This window comes from Dermacentor silvarum, chromosome 5 (assembly GCF_013339745.2).
Source record: "Dermacentor silvarum isolate Dsil-2018 chromosome 5, BIME_Dsil_1.4, whole genome shotgun sequence".
Taxonomy (NCBI): Eukaryota; Metazoa; Arthropoda; class Arachnida; order Ixodida; family Ixodidae; genus Dermacentor; species Dermacentor silvarum.
In genome coordinates this window covers 142,995,553-143,010,202 of record NC_051158.1, presented here as the reverse complement: position 1 = coordinate 143,010,202, position 14,650 = coordinate 142,995,553, and the positions used below count along the sequence as shown (strand labels likewise).

At 45.5% G+C, this 14,650-nt stretch overlaps 1 long non-coding RNA gene across 1 annotated transcript; it reads right to left on the bottom strand.

The window, feature by feature from the left end:
• Positions 1–8,238: 8,238 nt before the first annotated feature.
• Positions 8,239–12,480, bottom strand: LOC125946039 (uncharacterized). The gene is made up of 3 exons (XR_007467338.1): positions 12,145–12,480; positions 11,278–11,384; positions 8,239–8,419 (listed from the first exon to the last, which is right to left on the bottom strand). It is a non-coding gene; the product is annotated as an uncharacterized LOC125946039 (long non-coding RNA).
• Between the last annotated feature and the right edge of the window lie 2,170 nt (positions 12,481–14,650).

The window sequence follows — 14,650 nt, the reverse complement described above, 5'->3', positions numbered from 1 at the left end:
GCTTAAGATGGGGAATAAACGTGAGTTTACAATCTAAAATGATTCCTAAAAACTTGTGCTCGCTGCTCACAGAGAGTGCATCTCCTTTGATTGCAATACTTGGGACTGGCGTTACGCCTTTCTTGTTAGTAAAGAGTACGCAAGTGCTCTTCTGGGCATTTACTTTGAAACCATTTTCGTCTGCCCATTCAGACAATTTGTTTATTCCAAGCTGCACTTGTCGTTCGCAGATGGCAATATTGCATGACTTGAAGGCTATTTGCACATCGTCGACATAAATTGAATAAAACATTGTGCGTGGAATGACTTTGTGCAGGGAATTCATTTTTACAATAAATAGTGTGCAACTAAGCACGCCTCCCTGTGGCACACCGGTCTCTTGGGTGAATGACTTAGACAAAGCGTTGCCCACTCTTACGCGGAATGTGCGATTAGATAGATAACTTTCGATTGTATTTAACATGTTGCCACGGACACCCATCGCCGAGAGATCTCGGAGAATGCCGTAGCGCCATGTCGTGTCGTAAGCTTTTTCTAGGTCGAGAAACACAGAGAGGCAGAACTGCTTATGTATAAAAGCATCCCTGATATAAGACTCAATGCGAACAAGGTGGTCTGTTGTGGACATACCTTCCCTGAAACCACATTGCAAGGGGTCTAGTAGTTTGTTATATTCAAGGAAACAGATTAAGCGCCTGTTTATCATTTTTTCAAATAGTTTGCACAGGCAGCTTGTTAGCGCTATTGGCCTATAGCTGCTGGCTAGGGATGGGTCTTTGCCTTGTTTAAGCACGGGGATGACTATAGCTTCCTTCCACGAGGACGGGATATACCCATCCGCCCACATGGCATTGAAAAGATACAGGAGTGTTTTCAGAGTTTCAGGATGTACGTACTTAATCATTTCATATATGACACGATCACCACCTGGCGCCGAGTTATTGCAGCAAGCGAGGGATGCCTTAAGTTCAGTTAAAGTAAATGGATAGTTGTAGGCCTCACTCGATGATTCTTTACGTTTAAGGGGCTGGCGCTCTTCGCGTTCTTTGATCCTCAGAAATGTTTTTGTGTAATGGGACGCACTGGATACATGTTCGAAGTGTTCGCCCAGACAGTCTGCCTGGTCTTCCAGGCTCTCACCTTGGGTACTGACTAAGGGGAGTGGGTGTACCTCCCGGCCTTTTAATTTATTTACTCAATTCCACACTTTTGTCTCATCAGTGTAAGAACTTATACCGGAGATGTACTTTTCCCAACTCTCCCTTTTAGCTCGTCGACGCGTTCTTCTACCCTGGGACTTTATTTGTTTAAAACTAATTAAGTTTTCGGCAGTTGGTGAGTCGCGAAGTCGTACCCAAGCCTTGTTTTGATTTTTCCGGGCTTGTTTACATTCTTCATTCCACCACGGAATGCGACGTTTATTCGCAAGTCCGTTAGTTTGACGGATGCATTTCGTGGCAGCGTCAATTATAAAGGCTGTTATATAGGCCACAGCGTCTTCAATATTAAAGGAGGAAATATCATCCGTGGTTAGATATGTAAGTTCCCGGAAAAGTTCCCAGTTACCCGTGTCAACCTTCCATCGGGGAATGTGTGGTGAGCATATATCTTGTTTTGTTAAGTTTATTATAATTGGGAAGTGGTCGCTCCCAAAGGGGTTCTTGAGAACGGACCACTCCAGGTACGGAATTATTGTACTCGACACGATACTTAAATCTATAGAGGAGTATGTATTATGCGCCACGCTGTAGTACGTTGGCTCTTTCTTATTAAGCAAACATGCTCCTGAGGAAAAAAGAAACTTTTCAATTAGGCGACCTCTCGCATCGCAACGCGAGTCTCCCCATAAAGTGTTATGTGCATTTAAATCTCCGACAACAATGTATGGAGCCGGAAGTTCATCGATATAGTTTTGAAATTCGGTTTTATTAAGTTGATAACTGGGAGGGATGTATATAGAACTGATAGTGATTAGCTTGTCAAAAAGCACCCCTTGGACAGCAACTGCCTCTGGGGGCGTACGAAGTTTTATTTCCCTACAGGCAACACCTCTGTCGACTATGATAGCTACACCACCGGATGACACAACAGTGTCCTCGCGGTCTTTGCGAAAAATAGCATATTGTCTGAGGAAATTTCTATCTGTACGTTTGAGGTGTGTTTCTTGAACACACAGCACCCTGGGACTAAATTTGCGGAGGAGTTCTTTAACGTCGTCAAGATTTTGAAGGAGACCTCTAACGTTCCAATGAACTATTTGAGTGCCCATATTAAAAAGAGTTTTGTGCTGTGTGTTTACGAAAAGAGAGTTAGCTTACAGAACCCTTTAGGGGCCCTGTAATGCGGGGTTTCTCTTTTTTGGAGCGGTCGAGAGATTCTCGCCGCTCCTTAGGCGCTGGCTGCGCCGTCTGCCTAGAAGATGTGTCCATCGGCTCTTGAGGCCACCAGCCCGGAGGTCGATGGCCCCTTCTTCTGAGATGGCGGAGCAGCACTAGCTGCAGCCGCCGAGGGGCGGATGGCGTCACCGCTGGCTCACTACGCGTGTGCCAGGCAGCCGCCGAAGGCCGTTGTGGCGCAGCCCCCTGACGCGTCACATCGGCAAAGCTGGTTTTTGGCAGGTAGGACACCTGCCTTCGTGCCTCTTTGAACGAAATATTTTGTTTAACTTTAATCGTGACAATTTCCTTTTCTTTTTTCCAGGATGGGCAGGACCGCGAGTACGCGGCGTGCTCCCCTTCACAGTTTACACAATGTGGGGTGTTATTGCACGTATCAGACGTGTGTTAAGAAGCACTGTATTTGGCGCAAGTAGTTCGACCGCGACAGCTCTGTGAGCTATGGCCAAATCTCTGGCATTTGAAACATCGCAGGGGGTTAGGAATATATGGCCTGACTCTGATTTTCACGTAGCCTGCCTCGATAGTCTCGGGCAGTACACTTGTGCCGAAGGTTAGAATGAGATGCTTGGTCAGAATTTCTTTTCCGTCACGCCTCATCTTAATTCTTTTGACATTGATGACATTTTGGTCACTCCAGCCCTCTAATAGTTCTGCTTCACTTAGCTCCATCAAATCATCATCCGAAACTACACCACGACTGGTGTTCATAGTGCGGTGCGGGGTCACAGTGATGGGAAAGTCTCCAATGGATACTAGGTTCTGTAGTTTCTCAAGTTGTTTCATATCTCAGAGTTCAAGAAGAAGGTCGCCGCTAGCCAATTTCGTAGCTTTGTAGCCAGCTCCTATTGTGTCTGTCAGGCATTTTGAAACGAGGAAGGGAGAGATCGCTCTCACTGCCTTTTCAGATTTTACGCTGTGTATGACGTGGTAGCGGGGAAAGTTTTCTTTGTGGTGCCCAAAAAATTGAAACACTTCTTCGGTGCGCCCCCTTTTCTGGGGGCGATCGGGTAACGCAGGGAAAGAGTAAGCCATAAAAATAATATTCATTCGGCAGGAACGCCAGCCACCCACCATGGAGCCCAACAAGGGGACGATGTAGGACCTGTAAACACAAGTCCCACAAACGCCAGCTGTACGTTCCCGCTATAACGAAATACGTATAACCAAGGGTGGTTATGACACACAAGGTTAACCCTCGCCGCCAGGAAAGTTAGAAGTAAATGGAAGAGAAAAGAAGACAGGAAAGATTAAAAGTGAGGGAGAAAGACGAAGATTGAAGAGAATGACAGGAAAAGGCGACTACCGATTTCCTCTGGGTGGGTCAGTCCAGGGGTGCCGTCTACGTGAAGCGGAGGCCAAAGAGGTGTGTTGCCTCAGCCGAGGGGCCATGAAGGTCCGAGCACCCGGCATCGGCTCAACCCCCAGGATCCTCTTTTCCCCGGACACAGCTAAGCCACGCACGGCTACACGCGGGAGGGTCCAACCCTCGTGTGCTCGGGTACGTGGTGGCGCAACTCACCAAACGCCTGCTGACGCAGACGCCCCTGCGGGGACGCCGACGGCAGAAATCCGCTTGGAGTGTCCATATAATTGCTATCGCAATAAACCGTTTTGTAATAGGCATCGACTTCAAAAGCGCGCAGTCTACGTCGCATAAGCGCTCTCTTGATGTTGCTGTCACGTGCACCGTGAAGACGTGTAGAAATAGGCACGCATAGACACGAGAAGCATAGATAAAAATGCAGAGGACGACCTATGGATCAGCTGGAATTCAAGGACTGTTGCTGCACAGAACACATGGCCACAGTACGAATTGTCTGGATCTTCAGCCTGCAACATTCAAAATGGCCAAGAACGCCTTTAACCGAACGTATGGCAGTAAATATACTTTAACAAAAGAACATCATTTCATTTTTTGCGCACATAAACTGCGTTCAGAGGTTACCGTATTCTTTCTAAACAGACGATTTTAATACCCCCGGAACTCCAATTTTGTCGTGTGCGTTGTGAAAGGCCGCATTTATGATTTATCTTGTATGACAGCACCAGCGACTCAGAACACATGGCCATGGTTCTACAATGGAAAGATTTCATAGGTATACGCGCACTGACTGTAATTTGCAACAACGAAGTTTATTTGCAATTGGCTCCATGTCTTATGTATGAAACGTAGCTGTGCTCAGCTCATTTTCCCCTTTGCATTTTGAGTGACTGATGCTGAACAAGAGAGGGAAAAAATAAGTCGCCCCCAGCTTGCGAAATACTGCACCAGTTTTTCCTTAGGACATGTTTTATCACAAGTTTTATATGTTAAAAAATTTGCCGCGTATCTGCGTGCTTCGCTGCAAATGTAGTCGAAAGACGATAGTCTTCTGCCGGCCGTACTACATGAGTGCTGGTCTGGTCCGCGGCCACCCGTGATGCTGTTCTCGTACCATTTCCGTCCTGGCATGAAGGTTTGTTTGAACAGATTTCATTTTACCGCATTATTTAATCAAGCGGCCATTTATGTTTTGGCCTGCCTCAGACAGCGCTTCCTTTATGTTCAATCGGCCGCATCTGGCTGCCATTGATAAAATTGAGGAGGCGCTGCGTGAGACATGGACGCCATCTGGAAATACATCGGCAAACATGAGCTTGTGCAGAGGGTTTCCTTCCTCCATGGCAGAGGGCGCTCGTAGGCGCGCAGTCGGGGAATGTCGTTCGTTGGCGCGCATAGCATGGCATTTTCAGCGCAGCTTAAGAAACTAGGGTCTTTAGAGTCACGTATCTATGTATTTTCTATTAAAGGAACACACCTCCTAATACTTACCTAGTGATGTTGCGCCTCACAAATGCGTAATATTTACTTTGTGATCGATAACGTTCACAAGTATGAACAGCCGTACCAGTTTAAGTAGTGTGGGCGGTAAGCAAGTGGTCCAACTTTGGCCGGGTGGCTGAATCGGGTGACAGACAGACAAACAGACAGACAGACAGACAGACAGACCAAATTTTCAGCGTTTAAGTTCCCCAATAAAGACTATCGTCTTTAAAAGTCGACAGGGCATTTACATTGACCTTTGGATCTGGCTCATCCTCTTTGTGGAGTGATCTCCTTTCGGTATCACGTTCTTAGGTTTAATCGACGTCTGATGAAAGAGAAGTGCGACAATTTGGATGAACACGGTTGATAGGCTAACTATGCACTTTGTTCATACGGCCGCATCGGGCCGTCGCTTAGTGTAATAAATATTTTTATAGACTTCCCGATATGCCCATGGCGTAACAAATGTCGGGTAACGCATCTAATATCTTGTTTTCAGTCACAAATTGAACGCAGTTGCCAGTATAATAGGACTGATTTAGCCTTAACAATATACCCCTTGGTTATTTTTAACATACAGATGCAGAGTACATTCAGCCAATCCCATTCTTTTGAAACAATAGATTAGTTTTCTTAGTGAAGACGTTATCTACCTAACATAAACTTTGTATTTTACAGGCATATTTTTCTGTTGGTGATGTGCCTGGATTCATTTCGATTTCAAACTGTGACACATACAATGAAGATAATTACCAAGAGGTCAGAAGGAGCCCAGGACGCGTCCTCGTCCTGGCATACACCTCTGGAACAAATGGTCAATTCAAAAGCGTTGAAATCACGGAGGAGCGATTCCTTCGCAAAGTCTGCGGAATGGAGTGAGTATCGCTGAAAGGGGACCCCTGTAAATTTAGTCCTTTTGGCATTGTTGTTCGTATGTGAAATTTGGAAGCTACCGTAGTGCATGCATTACGTGGCGAGAATATTACTTGAGAATGCAAGAATTTATCTGTCAGTGCAAAATTCATATACCATCCAGATTCCTGTAAGGGCTGCACTATCTTTACACGACTTTGAAGAGAGGCAGTTCTTACACCCCGGGAGATCTGGCCATTTCGTCTAATTTTATTGACTACAAGTCCCGGGGGCTTGCATGCTGCTAAACGCCCTTCTCGATTTCTTCTTTGCGGCGAGCATTTCTTTCTGGTTCAGCCACCGACGTTCACATTTGTCGTCGACGCCGCTCTGGCGGCCTGCTTTATCTTAACATTTATCTTAAATGGCGCGTGCTACGTGATCAAACGATTTCTCTTCATTCGGACTCCCGGCAGCTGGTAGATGAAACGTAGGAGTTGGCCGGGGAAATTCGTAGGAGATGGCCGGGGAAAAAAAGATAACGCGGCCACTGGCGCGCTGAACGCAGGAACCGGTGATGGCCGCGCTCTGGACGTCAGAGTAACCTCTGACGTCCGTGGCGTCAAGCGCAGCTCTTGCCATATAGTAGCAGCACGCGATTGCTTCTCCGTTGTATTTTTTTTTCTCCAAAATTCTTCGCTGCCAAATTGGGGGTGAGGTCCATACAGGGGTAAATAACAATAAATTATGGGTTTTTACGTGGTAAAACCACGATCTGATTATGAGGCACGCCATTGTGGGGGACTCCGAAATAATTTATACCACTTGGGGTTTTTTAGCATACTCCTAAATCTAAGTGCAAGGGTTTTCTTACACTTCGCTACTTTTTCTGGGGTTTTACGGGCCAAAACTGGTTCTGATTATGAGGCACGCCATTGTAGAGGGCTGCAGATTAATTCTGACCATCTGGGTTCATTAACGTGCACTACAATGCAAGCACAGGGGCGTTTTTGCATTTCGTCGCCTTGCCCGCCGTGGTTGCTTAGTGCTTAGGGTGTTAGGCTCCTCAGCACGAGGTCGCGGGATCAAATCCCGGCCACGGCGGCCGCATTTCGATAGGGGCGAACTGCAGAGAACGCTCGTGTACATAGATTGAGGTGCATGGTAAAGAACCCCAACTAGTTTAAATTAATCCGGAGTCTAACCCTAGCGCGTGCCGCATAATGGTTTACGTTGACGTGGGTTTACGTGGTGTTGGCACTGAAACCCATGAAACAGGTGCATTATTATTGCGAAAGATTTATATGCCCCATTACACAAAAATCGTGCGTTGTAGCCGGCGGCGTCACCAAACACTCTAAGCCAAAAGAGACTAACGGGGGTATAGGGGTTAGTCCTTTGAGGGACTAACTGCGTTGCCACAACCATTACTCCCTTTAGGGACCAACGGCAAGGGGATGAACTGTTAGTCCCCTACCAGTTACTCCCTTGGAGATTAACTTTTGGTCCCTCCAGTTACTCCCTGGAGGATGAAATGTTAGTCTCCCCAGTTGCTCCCCAGAGATTAAATGTTAGTCCCACGAGCTGCTCCTCGAGGACTAAATGTTGGTCCTTGCAGTTACTCTCCGAGGACCAACTGCTCGTCCTTCCAGTTACTCCCCAGGGGATGAACTGTTTAGTACTCCATATTGGTGTTACTCCTTATAGGGTTAATTTTTTGTCTCGAACATGCTTTTCAGAGGCCCAAGACATGAGCAGAGCTGCTTGGGCTGGGATTTTTTTTTATCTCGAACATGTTTTTCAGACACAGAACAAGAGCTGCTTGGGTGCTTGTAACATAAAATATGGAGAAAATATAAACAATAGAACACTTTATTTTTTTTACAGTAGCAACGTGTGTGACACGCGCACAAGTGGAGTTGGCCACACACCACTGTTAACACCGACCATGTGGCATATGGTCAAATGTTCTTTGTGTCTTTCGCGCAACAACAATGTCGAATATCCAGTAAAGGGCAATCTGCGTGGCAAGGCCAGAGACAAGGTCATCTTCGTCAATCTTGATGGATTCGAGCTGTACATGGAGGGCTGGCTCTTGCTTGCAGCAGGCTAGTTCCCTCGTATTTCACCGTAGGCATATGATGTGACGCATCCGAGTGCTGCAAAAATAAATGATAGGGTTGTAAGTGTCAAAGCCAACACATGATTATGAGGCACGCTGTAGATGAGTGGTCCATGCAACAGGTCTATTATCAGCATGCAAGTTACATATAATCTTACGTAAGGGGAAATAAAAGCCTCCATCCTCTCCTTCACAAGGCTTGACAGTCAAGCGCACAATCTGAAGCTGTAGGCTTCAGGTCTGAAACGAAAAGTTTTCACAAATTAGGCATGAACACCCTACACCACGATTGCAAGACCTCATATATGAACACGGGCATTGAAAGACAATTTACATTGCAATTACAGTGCATCCCCGATTATAAGGCTTTGTGTGGACCACACAAAACCGCTCTATAATCGGGGCATCGTATAATAAAAAAAACTTAAGAATAAAGGCAGTGACGATGTCTTGCCCAAAAAACAGGTACAGACTGCGTGAATAATCCCACGGCACGAACTTGCACTGCTTGCAAGGAAGGTAGATTAAATTATTCAAAAATTCCGGTATTTATTCGATTGTAACACAAGTGTACTTTTTTCACAATTTTCGTTGCTTGAACCATGACCCTTGTGTTCATTCGAATAACGACAAAATTGACCATTTAAAACAAATCTACTAAATCCCACGATTTCTTGCGTTACTTTGGCAACCTGTAACCTTACGGCTCGATCCAATCCATGGACAGGTCGACCGAAGTGCTAACTTGTTTTTGGTTGGAATCGGCGCTGTTTTCACTGTGCTTGTGACTGGTTACGGTGCTGTAATACCCTATAACCTTTTGTGGTTCGACTCAGTTCATTCGCGGCATTATGGCAACGCAGCACATTCAGTATGACAGTCGCTTCGGGAGACGAGCAATTTTGATGGCCGAGGAGCTGGGAAAGAGGCCACACAACAAGAATACAAACATTTCTGATGCTGCTATTTTTTGTAATAGCATAACACTTCAATGTTTGAAACAGTAAGGCGGTGCACAAGGAACCCGAGAGCAGATTCAGAAAGCGTTCGTAAGCAAGAATTTGTAAAAGTGGTGATTGGTCAACCAGGGGGATCGGTCCAGCCATGAAACAGGATGCAGAAACCAGGGTGCTGGCCAGTCAAGAAGTGCTGTTATGAAGGCTTGCACATAGAGAGCTTTGTGAATTTAAGTCGACTCATTTGTGCTAGCCAAAACAGATGTCAAAGGGTACAAGATGCTGTTAGTAGTACCAACATAAACAGAGCTTCCAAGTTGCCTTCCAGAACCAACATAACAAACTCCAACAAAAACAGAGAGAATTTATTATGGCAATGAAAACAGCAAAAGCACAAACACAGGACATTCCACATCGTCAGTGCCACCATAGCGATAAGTCAAGATACATTTACTGGCTATTGCGTACAGCTGCACTTTGTTCCAAAAATTAATCATCCGTGTTGTGAACTACTTTGGCTGTATTGGTTTCCACTCGACAAAGAGCAGCAGTGTCTGTGGATTGCTAACAGCAATTGGAAAATCTTCTATCTGATCACTTGGCGTGGAAACAAGCATAGGAGTGCCGGTGTACGGGCAACCCAATGCAACCCTGAGAAATTTAAGTGCCAGCCGTTATAGAATATTTGCAAAAGCTACTGGCATAGTTCTCATGCATTTCAAGTCCACTATGTCATGCCTATGTCGGCCTATGTCCACTATGTCACACCTATGTTGGTGCTCTCCCAGGCACATGTTGAGGCACCGGCCAGTCTGCCCCATGTAAATCTGACCAAATATACACATGATCAAAGGAATAGACCACACAACCCCTGATGGATGCAAGACAAGTTTTGTGGTATCTTTAACTAAGCAAGCCTCCCTTGCCTGGATGTCTTTCTCAATTCGCTTGTGGATTGCTATGCACATATATAACCAGAAAGAAATAATGTAGACAGGATATGCACGACAGTCCGTAAGTGAACTGTGAAAGGCGAGGAGGCAAGCAAGCGAGGCTTCCTTGGTTAAAGGTACCACTAAATTTGTCCAGTGTTTGTCCGAGGCAGTGTATTGTACTCCTTTCACATGTGGTCAAATGCACATAGTACAGACTGGTCAATGCCTAAGTATGTACTTAAGATATTAACCATATTTAACAAAAGGCCAGTATGCTCATCCGTCTTGGCCGTGCATTCCATCAATAGGACTTCTGGCCAGATTACACGATCGTCACCTATTTTTTCACCTACAGTGGAAAATTGACACATGAAATCAGTGAGGCACACTGCATAAATAAAAAGATGTGTGCGCCAGCCCCATTAGTAATGGTCTCCCTTCTCACAGTGTAAATTTTGTCCTGAAAAGTTACATGAACTGACCGGCAAACTCAAAAGAATGCTACAAATTTCACCTAGTAGACACGGCTGGTTCTCAGAAAATGCACAAATACAGGGGTGGGTATCTGTTGGCATACTGTAGTAATAGTTGGCGCAAGTTAGCTTCGACATTGCTGCCATACTTCAGCTGTCTCAAGGCTACACCTTCATATTTCATTTCAAGAAATTTAAGCTCATCATATGTGTATTTGCCAGTGGCAGTTAATCTGAGGACAAGACAGAAATTATTGTAAATAGCAATGCTAAAGTAACAATGGTAAGCAAAGGTAAGCACGCTGCACACTTAGACCTGTGACATATTTGGCACACTACAGTTCGAATTCTAACATGCACAAAAACTGCACATGTGTGTAGCATAAACAGAGAAAAAATACAGAAATAAAAGCTACAGCATAAAGAACAGTTTCAAAACAATAAAACCAAAATAAGGAGAGTAATATACTGTGTGCAAAGCAAAAATAAGTGAACTTGCAGCCAAGTGATTGAAGCGAGAAAAACATGCTAAACATCAGGACATGTTAGGTTTAGTTTTATATAGAACACAATAATGTGTGCATAATGTTATGAACGCAAATAAGCAGCAAGTTGAATAACATTGCATAACTACTTAGCCTATTTAGTAAGCTGAGTTGAGTAATATGTCGATAAGCTTATACACAAATCATACTGAGATCGTAGTTTCTGGTACACGTACACTTCATACATACCTGACATGACATCCAGATTACACCCTGTGCTGCTGTAGCCATGGCTGCGGGATCCCTGCATTTCCCTGCCATTATGTTGACACTGCTATAGGGTCACGGTCTCACCACTGCAAAATGAGTAGTGTGTTAACTTATAGCATTGATTGACACAATAAAACTGTCATGTTGTGAACACATGTAAGGTGCACATAAAAACTTGTCTGGACTAGTGCAGGGTGGCAACGGAGCACAAGGTCGAGTCACTGAAGAATGTCATGATAATAGGGACCCCTTCATCAAAGTAAAATTTTGAACACGCACGCAGCAGCACATACAAGAAATGTTTGTTTACATACTAGAGTTTGCTTTCATGACTTAGTTTAAACAACTTTCCCCTGCCATGTTTAGTTACGTCAAAGTTATGGCAACACCCCTTGTTTTGAAAAGAAACTGTACTAGTAGCAAACTGTGACTGCTTACATTCTCGTTTTCTCCTCAAACTGCTCGTAAACCGAAAACCTGGTAAGCATAGATTATTTACAACGTCGAAGAGTTTATAAGCGAAAAAACGTAATTGCCGTAATAATCGGTGAAGAGACAGATCAGTCGTTATTATGCAACTTCATCAGAAAAGCGGAAGTGCACGTACAGGTGAACACGATTATTTTCGAACGTAATTTTTCTCATCGGAAGAAAACGCTTATCAGGATAATCAATTTCGCATCAAAGCAATAAATTTGCGTAACTAAATTCTGACAGCGCGCAGCATGCACAAGCACAGGTTTCACTGTTGTCGCAGAAGTTCAATTTCCTACGTTCGCAAGGTACGCTATGCACACGCGAGGAGCACGCACAACACACGTGTACTTAGCAAGCACGACTGCTTACCTTTTCAATGGTACGACGCTCTCCAAGTTGCCGGTGCTGCGTCGACGACATTACTCCCATCATAGATGTCGCTGCGTAGTGGACGAGCTGAGGCACGCTAACAATACGCATTATTTTTTTTCGACGTCCACCCAACTTTCCACGACAACAAGACAAAGGCCACGACATAAAAATCGTTGGTCCACATTTGCCTGGCGCGCCACGCATACGGCGAGTTCGCAGCGAGACACGAGGTATCTTCTGGCACTTTTGTGCACGCTAACTACGTCCCGTTTCATTACAGCAAACACAAAAACACACGATAGAGAAAATATATCGTAAGCAGCGCGGTTGCAGCTCGCACAGACAACCGCCATCTTGAAGACTGAGGAAAAACAACAGCGCCACCTGCATACTTGTGAGGTTGTTGTGGACTCTGTGATGCCAACAATATTCACCAGTAAACTCATGTTTTGTGCCGTGTTACGCCCAGCTACGTAGATATGTTGCGAGGCAAAACAAGCCACCGAACAGTCCACATTTTACGCTATAGTTTATCGTAGAAATAAATTCTATGACGTATTTTCTTTTTTTGAATTGCTTCCGTGGTCTGCAGCCAGCAAAAGCATGGCCTTAGAGATCGGGTTACGTTATCCTTTGAAAGCCGTCGCTGGGGCGTGAGTTGAATGATATTGACTGCCTGCGCCGTCACTTCGTCTTAGATAACTTCCGGCTATCGTTAACATCAGCTGTAGGCTCAGAAATTGTCGAAACGATCTCTGCAGTGTGCCTCAATCGTGGTTTTCGCATAAACCTCAGCATTGCTTTTAAATCAACATTTTTGGCAAACTATGTAACACTGCGATTTGCCTGTAAATTGTGCTCGATATGATAGACTAATAATCTGTATTATTAGCCTCCCCCCGCACCCCCCTCCCCTCCCCTAAAAAAAAAATCAGAGCCCTTCCACTATGTGAAGATCGAAGACCAGCTATGGTCTTCGATGGTTCTCGCTATCTGCTGGTTCTCGTGGTTCTCGTTATCTGCTGTTTGTCGCGACGTTGTACGGGGTGCCGCGTAGCTTCGCATTTTATTGCGATGTTCTCAGGCTATTTTTGTTGCAGGTTGTTCGTTAATGCACTGACTCGACTGCAGCTTCAGCCGCTGACGCTTTGGTGCAACCATTTACTTCATTTGTGTACATGCGTATCTATTTGCAAAACGTAGTCCCCCTACGCCAACCCGCAAGAAAATCTGGCTCGTGAATAGACATGTGAGCGCGTGCAAATGCAGGAGGCAGTATGCATGCGGCGTTCTGTAGGAGAGCAACGGTTGCATGACGAGAGGAAGCGTTGCCGTTCGTCCTTCCGTTGCTCCCTTTCAAACCGGAGACTAAACACTTAGTCCTTCGATTTTTGACATGTCAGCCATCTTGTTCCAGTTGGTCCCTCTGGGGACTAAATGTTAGTCCTGAGGACTAAAAACTGCAGTTACTCTCATTTTCTCCATTTTTGGCTTAGAGTGAATGATGGTACCAAAAATGGCTGAAGGCAAAGAGTAAGAACACGTCAGAAATACTCGGATTGACGTCAAATTTTTAAAGGAGAGTAAAAGAGAGAGGGTCTCTCCTCTTTCTAAGATGATGCGTGGTTCTCGCCCCCACCTCGGCGTCCGGGACGCACCGTCAGAGACGGTCTGCACAGGTGGCTCAATGGGTGAGATCGGCTCGAAGGACGCAGACGCTGATGTATCAACAACGAAAACTTGTATTTATAACGATTCTACAAAGCTTGGTTGCAATGATACATTGGTTACAGAGAGTTATACAGGTTTGGACTACATAGGGCAACCCTATCTCGGCCGAGCCGATGGTGCTTAGCACCCAAAATCAGGTCCACAACCACTCTGCTTGATCGGAGCACTGCAGCCTCATTTTCTAGGCCCAACGCTCCGCCCCGAAATGTTTGTTGACAAATCGCTGTTGGTGTGTTTTGTGACTGGACAATCAGTTCACCAATCCTTGGGTTTGTTAGAATTTCCATGCGTGATTGGCTGGTCCGTCAACCAACCATTTTAGAACACTTTTTTAGCACAGTTCACAGTGTAGAATCCTCACCCAAAGTATACAATATACAGCAACAAAGGGGAGAGGGTCACGCTGCCCACATTTGTCTAAAGTTCCAAGAAACTGCATGCCAGCGCAGCTGGTGCAACTAAGTAACAACAAGCAAAACACATGTACAAAACCTGGACGCGAGGAAGCACAGGAATCATGGCGCCAGTCCTCGAACACGTGCGCGAAGCGACCAGATTCCCAGGAGTCAAGGGCCATGTGGCGTCATAAACAACTACTTGTTTTCGAGTAAAGTTGTCAGTGAGTCGTGCGGTATAACTGTTTTCCAGCCAAACGCCGACCCCGTGTCTCGACCTCGAGACGAAGTAAACATCTTCTCGGCGCCTACGGTCCGAGACAAAACCGATAGGCTCTCATGCGGCTCAGAAACCACACGCCGGTGCGCGCGGCAGC